Source organism: Thamnophis sirtalis, unplaced genomic scaffold (assembly GCF_051295495.1).
Source record: "Thamnophis sirtalis isolate CommonGarterSnake01/CBP01778 unplaced genomic scaffold, rThaSir2_p1.2 scaffold_9, whole genome shotgun sequence".
Classification (NCBI taxonomy): Eukaryota; Metazoa; Chordata; class Lepidosauria; order Squamata; family Natricidae; genus Thamnophis; species Thamnophis sirtalis.
The window spans coordinates 12,621,995-12,634,973 of NW_028261389.1; the positions used below are offsets into that span (position 1 = coordinate 12,621,995).

Below are 12,979 nucleotides of genomic sequence, written 5' to 3' on the forward strand. Positions count from 1 at the left end.
ACCTCAGCTCTATAACTCAAATCTTAAAGATGGGAGCTTTTCTTCAACTGTGACTCTATGAAATTTTGAAAACTGAATTAACTTCTCAGCTTTATTGTCTGATTGATTTTAAAATCAACAACCTTTGTACCAGTGGTGGGTTTCAAAAATTTTTAGAACCTCTTCTGTAGGTGTCGCCTGCTTTGTGGGAGTGGCTTGCTGACCATGTGACTGAGTGGGAGTGGCTTGGCAGCCATGTGACTGGGTGGGTGTGGCCAGCTTGTAAAATGTGGTGAAACTCACTTAACCAAAATATTGGCTCAGAAACTCCGGCATTCGAAGCACGCAAGTCTTAAAAGCTGTCAAGTTACAAGACCCTTGCACCCCTAACTCTTTAGAAAAAAACCCCCAGGGGTGTTCAAACTTGACAGCTTTAAGACTTGTGGACTTCAAGTCCCAGAATTCCTCCTCTCGCTCTTCATCTTGATGATGTGTGGATGGGTGGAGGGAGGGAGCTTGAACCGGTTCTAAACAGCACTGTAGATTTGTGGAACCTCTTCTATAGAAGATGTTAGAACTGGCAGGAACCCACCCCTGCTTTGTACATAGTATAATCCTCCGCAAAATTTCAGAAGTGGAATTTGGAATTCAAAGGAAATTAAGAGGAGGAAAGTCCAAAGTATCTGGATGGCCGAGGAAACCCCTTACTCAATCATCCCTACATGTAAACCTTGATTCAAGATGATATGGTGAAGCTTATGCCTCCCTCAGCAAGTCACACTTTCTATTTGAGTGAATGAGATAAACAGAAGTTTGGAAGGTGGTCTTAGCAAGCAGAACAGAGCAAGGAATTCTCCTGCAGAACACTAAAACCTCCTGGTTTAGGACAGATCTGAGTTCAAATTCATAAAGATATTGGATGATTTCTTGACTGGGTCAACAAAAAACAAAAATAATAAAAGTCACATTCTGGAAGATCAAAAGCTATCAATCTGGAAAAAGGCAAGTTATCAAAGATGTGCCAACATGATAGACTGTTCTGACCCCCACCTTGTCCGTTCAGAAACGAAAGCCAAACAGAACGTTCAAAGGAATGTTTTTATCAGTCCTGGCTCTTGCTGGCTGCGAGCCCCAAAATAAACACAGATAAATGCTCTGGCAAAAGTCCTAACTCATAAACTGCTACAAAACAGGATTATATAAATCAAGTCACTTATCCAAGTGCTTTTCTCGATGGAAAACAGGAGTATATAAATCAAGTCACTTATCCAAGTGCTTTTCTTGATGGTTGCACAGGAACGGAGAACGTTGACTAGAACAGAAACGGAACGTTGACTTCTGCCACCAGGGCGTGGCACCATCAGTCTTTTATCCGCAGGAGGAGATCCTAACGAGCAACAGCTGCTCGTTATCATCTCCTGTGAGTCCTCAATTGTTCCTTACGTCAGTCAGCCCGGTTCCACCACAAATGCGCGCACAACAAAAGCGCGCCTGACTAAACCGCGGTGTCTAAAGCGCGGTGACAAAACCGTGCGACGAATGAGCGACTAATTAGCCCTAAAGCGCGCCGACAAAAGCACGCCGACAGAAGCGCGCTGTAATGTAACCCTCAACCTAACCCTCAACCTAACCCTCAACCTAACCCTAAACCTAACCCTAAACCTAACTGTAAATCTTACCTTAAATGAAATTGCGCTGTTGTCGGCGCGCTTTTGAAATCGTGGTTTTAGCGCCGCAGTGTTGTCGGCGCGCTTATGACGTTCGCGCTTTTGACGGGTCACGAGTCAGCCCTTCTCCTGCGTGCATCCCGAAACAACTCACAGGAGGTTTCTATGTCAGCCTCTCTCACTGATCCAAGGCTCAGTCATTACCTGGGGACCAACTAGTCTCTCTGAGCCCTGCTCAGAGTCAGAAGCCTGTCCAGGGTCTCCGCCTCCTACAGGCCTGACTCATAGGGCCCCTCGCTGTTAGAGTCTGATAGCAGCTCCAAAGGCTCCCGCCGAGCCACAACAATAGACTAATTAAATGAATAAAGAAATTAGATAGTTCCCCCTCCCCCAGTATTGGAATTGGCAATTTCTTTCTAATCCTATAGATTATCTGATTGAATAGTAGCCCAGCAGTCATGTATTTATTTGCATGTATGGCCAAGGCCCTAGGTGACTCATTGCCTTTAAATTAACCCATGGAGTAAATGCATATATATAATCCTTGCTTAACTTAACTAGTCACTTAGAAACCCATCAAAGTTACAATAGAACACGCCCCCCCCCTCAAAAATATGTACCATCTGAATTCAAAGTTCTAATGGCCATCAGCCCTTGTTTACTTAATGACTGGTGCAAAAATAAGTCACAAAATTGGGTTGGTCAGACTTAACGAAACAGCACAATTTACAACCATAATTCCAAGCTCAATTACCAATAGCACCTAAGACTTATATACCGCTTCACAGTGCTTTTACAGCCCTCTCTAAGTGGTTTGCGGAGTCAGCCTATTACCCCCAACAGTTTGGGTCCTCATTTTACTGGCCTTGGAAGGATAGAAGGCTGAGTCAAACTTGAGCCTGGTGGGACTCAAAATGCCGAATTGCTGGCAGCCAGCAGGCAGCAGAAGTAGCCTGCAGTACTGCATTGCAACCACTGTGCCACCACAGGATTTTTTTTTTACAATTGCAATCACACGTCAAAGACTAACTGTGAATAATTCAGTTTGACTTAGGGGACTTTGAGAGCCAGTCTGATGTAGTGATCAAGACATCTGGCTCAAAAATGGAGAGTGTGAGCTTGAGTCTCACTTGGACCCAAAGCCAACTGGGTGAGCTTAGGACAATCACTTTATGCTGGTTATCACCTTTAAAGCCCTACATGGCCTAGGACCTGGATATCTCCGTGACCGCCTCCTGCCATATACCTCCCAGCGTCCGATAAGATCTCACAGGATGGGCCTCCTCCAGGTGCCGTCGACTACACAATGTCGTCTGGCGGCTCCTCGGGGGAGAGCCTTCTCTGTAGCTGCCCCGGCCCTGTAGAACGATCTACCCCCTGAGATCCGGACCCTTCCCACTCTCTCGGCCTTCCGGAAGTCTACTAAGACCTGGCTGTTCCAGGAGGCCTGGGGCTGTTGATCCTTGATTGAGTTCCAGCTCCAGTAAGATTGAGTGCACGTTGTGTTCTTTTAACTGCTTTGTCTTTGTATTTTAAATCCTTTTAATATTTTTAACTTGTTTTTATGTAAGCCGCCTGGAGTCCTTCGGGATTGGGTGGCATACAAATCCATTAAATCTTAATGATAGCCTTAGGAAGGAAGTAGAACAGCAAACCACTTCTGGAAAACTTTGCCAAAAATAACCCCAAAACACCATCCTGTAAGGAGTTGTCTAGGAAATCACTGAGAATCGGACATGATTTGGTTTTTTCGATGCTCTCTGGCTGGTATCACCTTTGATGGTGTCCAACTACCACGTTCTTTGATGGCCCGGTTTCCTTTCACTGCTCACTCTTCCAAATAGAAGTGCTTTCTCCACTGAGCTCCCATGCATAATTTTGGAGGCCTGGCTGGGAGCACTGATGTCGCGAAGGCTGCCTGGTTCGCTGAAGAATAAACTGCAATTGTCCATGCAACTGGACCAAATCCTGCTTTCCCTTGTGAAGCAGTCCATGCTCCATTCTCATCGTGATCAGGAGGAGAAGTATCATTCTCATGCAAGATGCCCTAGAACAATGATGGAGAACCTTTTCGACACCAAGTGCCGAAAAGGGAGCATGCATACTCGTCAGGAATGTAACTTAGAAAAGGAGCTAGAAAATGAACTTCCGGTTTCCACCATGCATGCGTGCACAATGATCAGCTGGCCAGCACGCATGCGAACACCAGAAAACAAACTTCCGGTTTCCAGCACGGGCACTTCCGGTTTCATGCATGCATGCATGCACAATGATCAGCTGGCCGGCATGCATGGGCACTCCAGAAAATAAACTTCTGGTTTCCAGCAAGGGCACTTCCAATTTCCAGCATGCATCCATGTGCAATGATCAGATGGCTAGCACGCATGCGCACACCAGAAAACGAACTTCCAGTTTCCAGCATGGGCACTTCCGGTTTCCAGCAGGGGCACTTCCGGTTTCCAGCAGGGGCACTTCCAGTTTCCAGCATGAGCACTTCCAGTTTCCAGCAGGGGCACCTCCGGTTTCTAGCATACGCACTTCCAGTTTCCAGCATAGCACTTCCAGTTTCCAGCATGGGCACTTCCGGTTTCCAGCATGGGCACTTCCGGTTTCCAGCATACGCACTTCCAGTTTCCAGCATGCACACTTCCGGTTTCCAGCAGGGGCACTTCCGGTTTCCAGCAGGGGCACTTCCGGTTTCCAGCACGAGCACTTCCAGTTTCCAGCACGGGCATTTCCGGTTTCCAGCATGGGCACTTCCGGTTTCCAGCATGGGCACTTCCGGTTTCCAGCATACACACTTCCAGTTTCTAGCATACGCACTTCCAGTTTCCAGCATACACACTTCCAGTTTCCAGCATGCACACTTCCGGTTTCCAGCAGGGGCACTTCCGGTTTCCAGCATACCCACTTCCAGTTTCCAGCATGGACACTTCCGGTTTCCAGCATGCACACTTCCGGTTTCCAGCAGGGTCACTTCCGGTTTCCAGCAGGGGCACTTCCGGTTTCCAGCATGAGCACTTCCAGTTTCCAGCACGGGCACTTCCGGTTTCCAGCATGGGCACTTCCAGTTTCCAGCATGCGCACTTCTGGTTTCCAGTACGGGCACTTCCGGTTTCCAGCATGCATGCGCAATGATCAGCTGGCCAACACGCATGCACATGCCAGAAAACGGAAGACCAGCTCTTCAGTTTCCGGCACTGCCACACACATGAAGGCCAGCTGATCATCACACACGCCTGCGTGCCAGAAACCCGGAAGAATAATGGGCGAGGCTGTGTGTGCCAGGCAACATGGCTCTGTGCGCCATTTCGGGCATGTGTGCTATACATTCGCCATCAGGGCCCTAGGAGAATAATCCTACAGAACAGGAACAACCTCAAAGAAACAGCTTTATCCGGGCCGGATAGACAATCAAAATGCTCTAAAAAATTTAGTTTTTCGAAGGTGTTTTCTTGGGCCGGTCCAGTCTGCAGTCTATACTTAAAAGGCCCCTTCTTCAAGTCTGCAGTCTATACTTAAAAGGCCCCTTCTCCAAGTGGAAAGTTAAGAGTATAGAAGAAGCAAGGCGGCCTTTCTCAGATTCCAAAGGCGCTCTCTTTCCCAAACTTTTTTTTTTTATTCGCCTGATGGCCTTGGGCTTTTTTTCGGGCTGCAGCTTTCAAATCCATTGGCAAACAGCTCAGCGCAGCTCCACGTAGAATCCTTTGGGGGTTAAAAGAAAGGTAGCTAGCGAACTCTGTTCTCCTTCAAAAACTAATGGACTCCTTCTCCCCCCCTCCATCCCTTCTTTCTGTTTCACCTCTTCTCTGTGCCTTTCTTGCACACAAACACAGCATGCTCGTGCGCACACACACACATACACACACACACTCTCTCTCTCTCCTTCTCCCCAATAGCCCCCTTTGTCCACTTTTATGAATTGAAACATGCACTCCCAATGTGCACACACGGGGAATCCAGCCCATTAATTAAAGGACTTGTCAACCCCAATCCTGGATTCTTACAGGGTAGGAAATCTCTCCCCTTTTAAGTGCAAAACCATAACATTACCATTTCCCCAGCGCTCTCTGTTTTAGGCTGCTTTCCTAATTAGAGGGATGATAACAGCCTTGCTGATTGGCATTATAAAAGCCGGAGTTTGGCTTCATCTGTCCCAGGTGTGCCATGTAATTTTTTTTTCCCCCTTCCCCTCTTCTCACTATTTCAGAGCCGTACCTCTCTTTTTCATTGTTCCTTAAAGTTTTCATCTGAGGAATTAATTCAGATAAAAAGACATTAGAAAAGAACCTCAACTGCCAAAGCTCATCAGTGGAAGCTTTTATCAAAAGTACAAACTATACAAGCCTGAGAGTCGCTCTCTTCTTTTTCTTACCCTTTTGTTTCAAGAGGGTTAAAAGGGAAGGAGAAGGAGGGAGGAAAGGAGAGAGAGAGAGAGAGAGAGAGAGAAAGAGATAGAGAAAGAAAGAAAGAAAGAAAGAAAGAAAGAAAGAAAGAAAGAAACACCCAAGAGTTCTGTCAATGGAGTGAATGCACCATTAAAACTCGCATCACTACAAAGGTTAGCGTATATCTAACTGTCAATATAGTGAGTGGAGTCAAGTCCGTTGAAGGGAGGGGAGAGTGAGCTTTGGTGAGAAAGAGATACTTTGATATTTTGGGATGTTAGAAGGGTGAATGTGAAAAATTGGAGGTTGGGGATCTAATTACCCAACCATAATTGGGGGCTAGGGAATAAGTTGCAGCCCTCTCAACTCACCGCAGATCAATTATGTTAAGAGAACATCTGTAAGTAGAACTTAATGAGGTCCATTAGAGCAACATGTACAGCCTTTTCTAACCGTCCTTGTCAGCTTCTTGGATGAGCCGAAGATTGCTGCTAACTAGGGACTTGCTTGGAGGTGTTTAAATAGTGAAGGAGGTCTGCCAGCGCACTCAGGTTTTTTTTTTTGCGCTCTGCTGGGGAAGAAAGTAAGGAAAGAGAGAGCAAGCAAGCAAGGAAGGAAGGAAGGAAGAAAGAAGGGGAAGGAGCCACCGGAGGAAAAGAACGAAGAAAAAGAAAAGCTTGCTTCCTCTTTCTCTCTTGCTGCAACTCAAAAAACAGGATTGACAAGATGACCAAGGACCATTTTTACCTCCTGAAATAAGGGTGCTGCAGAAAGTGGCTTCTTTTGAAGGACAAAACAAAACACCAAAACCCCAATACTTTTAAAGAGGGGGAGGAAAAAAAAAAGCAAGATTATACATTTTATTCCTTCCCACTGCCTTCCTTTCGCTTCGCAATCAGAGGCACACCAATACGCCAGGCATCTCTCTCTCTCTCTCTCTCTCTGGGGCTGTACAGAAATATTTCTCATCAGCAGGGAAGGAGGGGGGAAAAACAACTAAATATCTATATAATTGCAAGCGCCCCTTAAAAAAAAGTGTGTTTGTGGGGAAAAGCAGAAGCCTACGAGCTTCGAAACTGGACGGACTGCTGTGTCTCGGTATTATTTTTCCTGCACAAGTCTCTTCTTGCACAAAAGGTAAGTCTTCCTCCCCCCCCCTCTTTTTTTAAAGCAACTTTCTCTCCCCTCCTTTTCACTCCCCCCCTTTGTGGGGGGGGAAGGCCTCTTTTTGGGGGGGATTTTATATACATAGGTGGGCAAATAGCAAGAGATTAGAGGAAGCAAGCGAAGGTTTGCAGAGTAAGTGGAATATTTCGGAAGAGCTTAAATGCTGGAGATGTTTTTTTAAATAGCCGAGTCTATAGTTGTCTTTAAACTATAATTCATCTTTCTCTCTCTCTCCCCCCCCCCATTCCCCACCCCCTAACCCCCTTCTCAATCCTTGAACTCTAAATGGGAAAAGAAAGGGGGGAAAAAGCTTTGCTTTGTCTAGATTGAGCCTTTACAGCTTTGATTAAACAATAGAGGCAAATTCTAGGCTGGTTTGGAAAGAGTGTTTGAAACCACTTGTGAAGGGTGATTTGGGCCAGTGGTGTTTTCAGAGGGGGGGGGGAACCCTATAGTTTGTGGAGGGCAAGCAGGACTCCAGCCCGAACCAAGGGATCTGCTTCTTTCCCCGGCAAATGCCTTCCTTGCCAGCCCCTTTCCTTACTCCACCACTGCCTTCCCTCTGCATCCCATAGACGTGAATCTTCTCCAGCCTCCGCGCACACACAAGATCGTGCAAACCCGTGCAGAGAAAGTGGGTTTCTTTTAAGCTAGTAACCCACTTCTCTATTTTTGCTCCTCTCCCTCCCCTCCATTTATATGATATGAAATTTCATATATATATATATATATATGAAATCCCCCCCCCCAATTTTATTTTGCCTATATAATTATATATATATGAATGAGGGAAAGAGCCTGCTTTCAAATAATTTAATTCATGACAAAACCTAATTACTGTCAGGTAATACCCTGTCAGCTTTAATGCATTTCATCAGTCATAATGAAAAGAAGAGCATTTTATGACCCATCTAATTATCATTACATTTTAGAGGGAAATGAATGGCATGGAGCGGAATGTTAAGTATTCTATTTTATTCCCTTACACATGTGGTTTGGCATATTACTCACCAAGTTTTTCTCTCCCCCCCCCCATTTCTCTCTCTCTCTCTCTCCCAAAAAGAGTCCTTGATTGGTAGAGTGGCGGTGGGGAGAGCAATTAAACGCTAAGCTGTTTGTTTCAGCCGCCCTTGCACACGCGCGCGCGCGCACACACACACACACACTCGCGCACACACACCCGCCCGCGAAAAGTGACAAAGTGTTTAAGGCTGATGTTGACATCGGGTATCTTATTGCCGTAGTCCAAATAGAGGACTAATTACCGCGCGTGATGTCACCGTCGGCGGAGGAATAATCCCATCATTTAATTAGTTGAATGATTTAAACAAAGATTTGCATAGATGCACTAATCAGTTGCCATGAATTACGGGGGAGCGCTGCCAGCGAGGGGTAGAACAGATCATACAGACGGCGGGTGGGGAGGGGAGGGGGATGGAGGGGAGAGGGGGGGGGAAGAGGAGGAGGAGGAAGGAAGGAAGGAAGAAGGGGGGGGAGAAAAAGCGCGCACGCGGATTTTCGTCTCCTTTAAACATAATTAATTTAATTGTCCTCATTAGCGGTACCATTTGTTCTGATTTTTAATTCTCCGCGCGCGCAGCTCGGCTTTACTTCTCTCTCGCCGGCCACCGAACGCGTTGCTGGAAAGAGAAGCGGGAAAGGGGGGGGGGGGAGAGAAGTGTCTTTGGCAGACGCCACCTCTGAACGGGAGGCGATCCGAGGTTGCAGGGTCACCCCTGCGGTGGAAAAGGAGCCGAAAAGCCCTACTTCTGGTTCCCTGCTTTGGGAAATATACAGCAGGAAGCCCCGCGGCCCTAATAGGGGTTTGAGAGAGGTTGCAAAACTCGGGGATGACCCTTCCAAAGGCAGCCAAAGGGTTAATGTGTCCTTTGCCACCCTCTGTCTGCCATCTGGATTACTGCAACCCAGAGGGGCGAACTTCTGCATGAAGCGACGCTTTAGGGGACTTGACTTGTCCTGGGGTGGTGTTAACTAGACGTCAAGGATGGGAAGGGGAGACCGGTGGCAGGAACTAAATGGGGCTCTTCCAAAACAGCAATACTGCGCTTCTTTTTTTTTGGGGGGGGGTGTTAATTATCAAAGCTGTTTAGGGGTCAGAACTGCTGGATTACCAAGAAGTTAGGGTGGGTGGGGGGAGGTAGAGAAGCGAGGTAGGATGTCAGCTCTTCCCAAATCTGTAGGAGATTTACAGGAAGGGTGGCCTTTAAAAGGACCACCTTTCCAATAAGAGATTTTTAAAAAAAAAATTAAGGAAGGAGGAAAATCTAAACTGGCACCTTTAAAGAAAAAAAAAGGGGGGGGGAGGGAGAGCGGGCTGTGGCTTAGTGCGAAGTTCCAAGCAGCCAGACAAGAGAGAATCCCTTTGAAGTCTGCAAAGTGCATTCACAAATTTTAATCGGTTTTGCCCCCTTCTTTCTCTCGCTCCCTAGATTGACTTAGAAGAGGGGATGGAAGGGAGGGAGGGGGTTATTTGCACAGTAAGTAGATTCATTGTTGAAATGAGTATTTACCATCCCGAGGTATTTTGCCGAAAGAGCAGCCCCGCCCTTTGACTTTCATTGAGAGCTAAGAGATCCATAGATTCGGGAGCCGCGTCTGCGCGAGGACAGCAGCCCTGATGCTAGCCATGGTTCTTTGGAAGGGTGTCCCATGTCCCTCTGGCGCCCAGGGAAGTTTAGGGACGGGCAGCACATCCTGAAGACCCCCAGGGCCCAGGATCCATAGCGCACAGGTCTTGGGGGGGGGTGGCCCTCACCACTGCAATCCCTTTAGTTTAGAATGGAATAGAATAACAGAGTTGGAAGGGTCCTTGGAGGTCTTCTAGTCCAACCCCCTGCTTAGGCAGGAAACCCTACACCACTTCAGACAAATGATTATCCAACATCTTCTTAAAAACTTCCAGTGTTGGAGCATTCACAACTTCTGGAGGGAAGTTGTTCCACTGATTAATTGTTCTAATTGTCAGGAAATCTCTTCTTAGTTCTAAGTTGCTTCTCTCCTTGATTAGTTTCCACCCATTGCTTCTTGTTCTGCCCTCAGGTGCCTTGGAGAATAGTTTGACTCCCTCTTCTTTGTGGCAACCCCTGAGATATTGGAACACTGCTATCATGTCTCCCTTAGTCCTTCTTTTCATTAAACTGGAGGTACCCAATTCCTGCAATTGCTCTTTATATGTTTTGGCCTCCAGTCCCCTAATCCTCTTTCTTGCTCTTCTCTGCACTCTTTCTACAGTCCCAACATCTTTTTACATCGCGGCGACCAAAACTGGATGCCGTATTCCAAGTGTGGCCTTACCAAGCCATTATAAAGTGATATTAACACTTCACGTGACCTTGATTCTATCCCCTTCCCTAAGTCTTAAAAAAGTGGCGCGCGGCCCAGTGCGAAAACCTGAGCCGAGCACGGTCTGAAAACTTTCCAAGAAAGTTTTTCTGGGCTCTCTGTAGGGGGGTGGGGGAAATCCCACCGCTTTCCAGTCACCCCGATCGGCGATTGACAAGGGAGAAGAGTCCCAAAGTTAGTTTGCCGGCCTACAAACAAGGCGGGCTTCCAGCTCCATCATCTCAACCTGGGGAGGGAGGGTTTGCGAATACAACTCGCCAAACTCAGCGGGGGCGTTCGGGACTGGGGGGGGGAGGGTTCGCGGGGTGGAAGGCAAGGCGAGCCTTTCCAACCCGAGAGGAGGAAGAGGAGGATAGGCGTCTGCAAGAGATACCCCCCCTCCCCGCTGCAGGCCCGGTTGCTCCAAGCCGGAGCTCGCTCCCCGCAGGGGAATAACGGTAGAGAGTAAGCTGCCTCCACTCCCTTCTCTCCGCCCCCCACTTCGGCGAAGATCGTCCCGTCGCCGCTTCCCCCCCCCAAAAAAAAGGTCGCGGAAGACCCACCGCCACCGCGGCTCGCCTCTAGCGGCTTTGTGTGTGTGTGTGTGTGTGTGTGTAGGGTTTTTTTTTTTTTTTTTTGCTGACTTGGAAGTCGCAGGCTGGTAAACGTTCACCCTGGGAAATTAGCGACGAAACTCAATCTGTCTCCCGGCTGCTTTGCACTTTCCAAGCTGCAGATCGGGGGGGGGGGGGAGAGGGAGGAGGAAAAGGAGGCGTCTCTCTCTCTCTGTGTGTGTGTGTGTGTGTGTGTGTGTGGTGTCGGTGTGCGCGCGCGCGCGCGTGTGTGTAGATGTCAGAAAGACGGGAGGGGGGACCGCGGGAGAGTCGCGGTAAATAGCCTGAGACCGGCCACGAGACGCAAGCCCCCCATTCCGGCTTTTGGCAAGCGACGCCGCCGCCGCCGCTCTCTTCCTCTTCTTCTCCTCCGCCGCCGCCTAACAAGAGTGACCTTTTCCCCCTCCGCTGTATTATGTCTGGCTGCTTAAGGGATTGCGTGCAGCAAGTGATACAGCGCCTGACTTCCTCCAGCTCGGCTCCAAGCAAGCTGCTTTAGGTAAGTTGCTTGCTTGCTTGCAAGCCCGGACTTCGACTCCGGGAGGGGGGGGCTGTGTCTGCCTCCCTGCGTGTGTGCGTGCGGGTGTTTATGGAGCGGGGACGGGTGCAAAGCGTCGTAGGGACATCATCCCGGGCCAGGCGCTTAACGTCGCCAACCCGGTCTGGGGGAAGAAGACACCTGTAGCTCCGCTGCGGGCAAAGCAAAACTGACTTGGCGGATGGTGGAGGAGGAGAGACACCCCCCCTTCCCTTTAAAAGAAAAAAGAAAAGAAAGCCACGCGCAGCTTCCCTGCGTTCTCTCTCAGATCATCCGCCGCCGCCGCCGCCTTTTTCTTTTAACCTTCTGCAGGCTTTTGTACCGACTCCTTCCTCCCGATCCCCAATAAGCAATGCTGCTTTTCTTTTCTTTTTCATTTTTACCTTTTCCAGAGGATTCAGAAAAACTACAAGGCAGCTGAGGGCAGGGGGGGGGGAGGCTTCAATTCACCTTTGCGATCGGATTGGAGGTAAATTGAGGTCCTCGCCGAGGGAAGGGAGGGATGCGGAGAGGGAAGAGAGGTAGAAAGTCGCGGTTCTGTTTAGCTGCCTGCTTGCTGGGAAGGCGGGGGGGGAGTCGCCCTCACCGACGTCCTGGGTCACAAATTCGGGGTCGTGATCTTCCTCCCCTTTTTGCACCCTCATCTTTTCTCTCTCCCTCTCTTACTATCTCCTTCTCTCTCTCTTCCCCACTCTCTCCTTCTGTGTGTGTGTGTGTGTGTGTGTCACGCTCGCTCTGCTTTTCTTTCCGCGTTTGGAACTTTACGCTTCGGAAGCTGGGAAGGAAAAGGAAGGGGTGCGTTTGTGTGTTGTGTGTGTGTGAGCGCGCGCGCGCCCGCCTGTCTTGCCTGCCTTTTAAATCACGCGTGCCTTTCATTATTTTTTACGAGGACAAGGGAATTGCAGGAATAAGCGAGGACCGGCGAGATCGGGGCTTTTGGCAGGAGGGGGAAAGAGCCGCGCGATTTGGCGGGGCTGGAGAGAGAAGCCGAGTGGGGCAAAAACTTAAACAATGAAAGCAAAAAAAGAGTCCGCCTCGGCTCGCCCTTTCTCGCCGCCGCTTAAGCCCCCGCGGCTTGCGCTCCCGAAAGGCGACGGTGAGCAGCCCCGCGCTTCCTTTCCTCCTCCTCCTCCTCCTCCGCCTTGCAAAGAGCCACCGACTCTTTGTCGCCTCTCTCTTCTTCATCTTTCCCCCCTCCCCAAATCCACCCTTATTTCACAGCGTTGCATTTATAACCAGGCGTGCATTAATGGGAGGTGGGGGGTGGGAGATGCTAAGCCTTTA

At 48.8% G+C, this 12,979-nt stretch overlaps 1 protein-coding gene across 2 annotated transcripts in view; it reads left to right on the forward strand.

Moving 5' to 3' along the window:
• The first annotated feature begins 7,134 nt into the window (after positions 1-7,134).
• Positions 7,135-12,979, forward strand: part of LMO3 (LIM domain only 3) — a 125,390-nt gene continuing 119,545 nt past the window's right edge. Inside the window, exon 1 of one of the 2 annotated variants that reach the window (XM_087722833.1) lies at positions 7,135-7,171. The gene's annotated coding sequence lies outside the window, so the exon portion shown is untranslated. Of the gene's footprint in view, positions 7,172-11,425; positions 11,657-12,979 lie in introns of those variants that run through there. The other variant, XM_087722832.1, reaches the window with a different exon arrangement.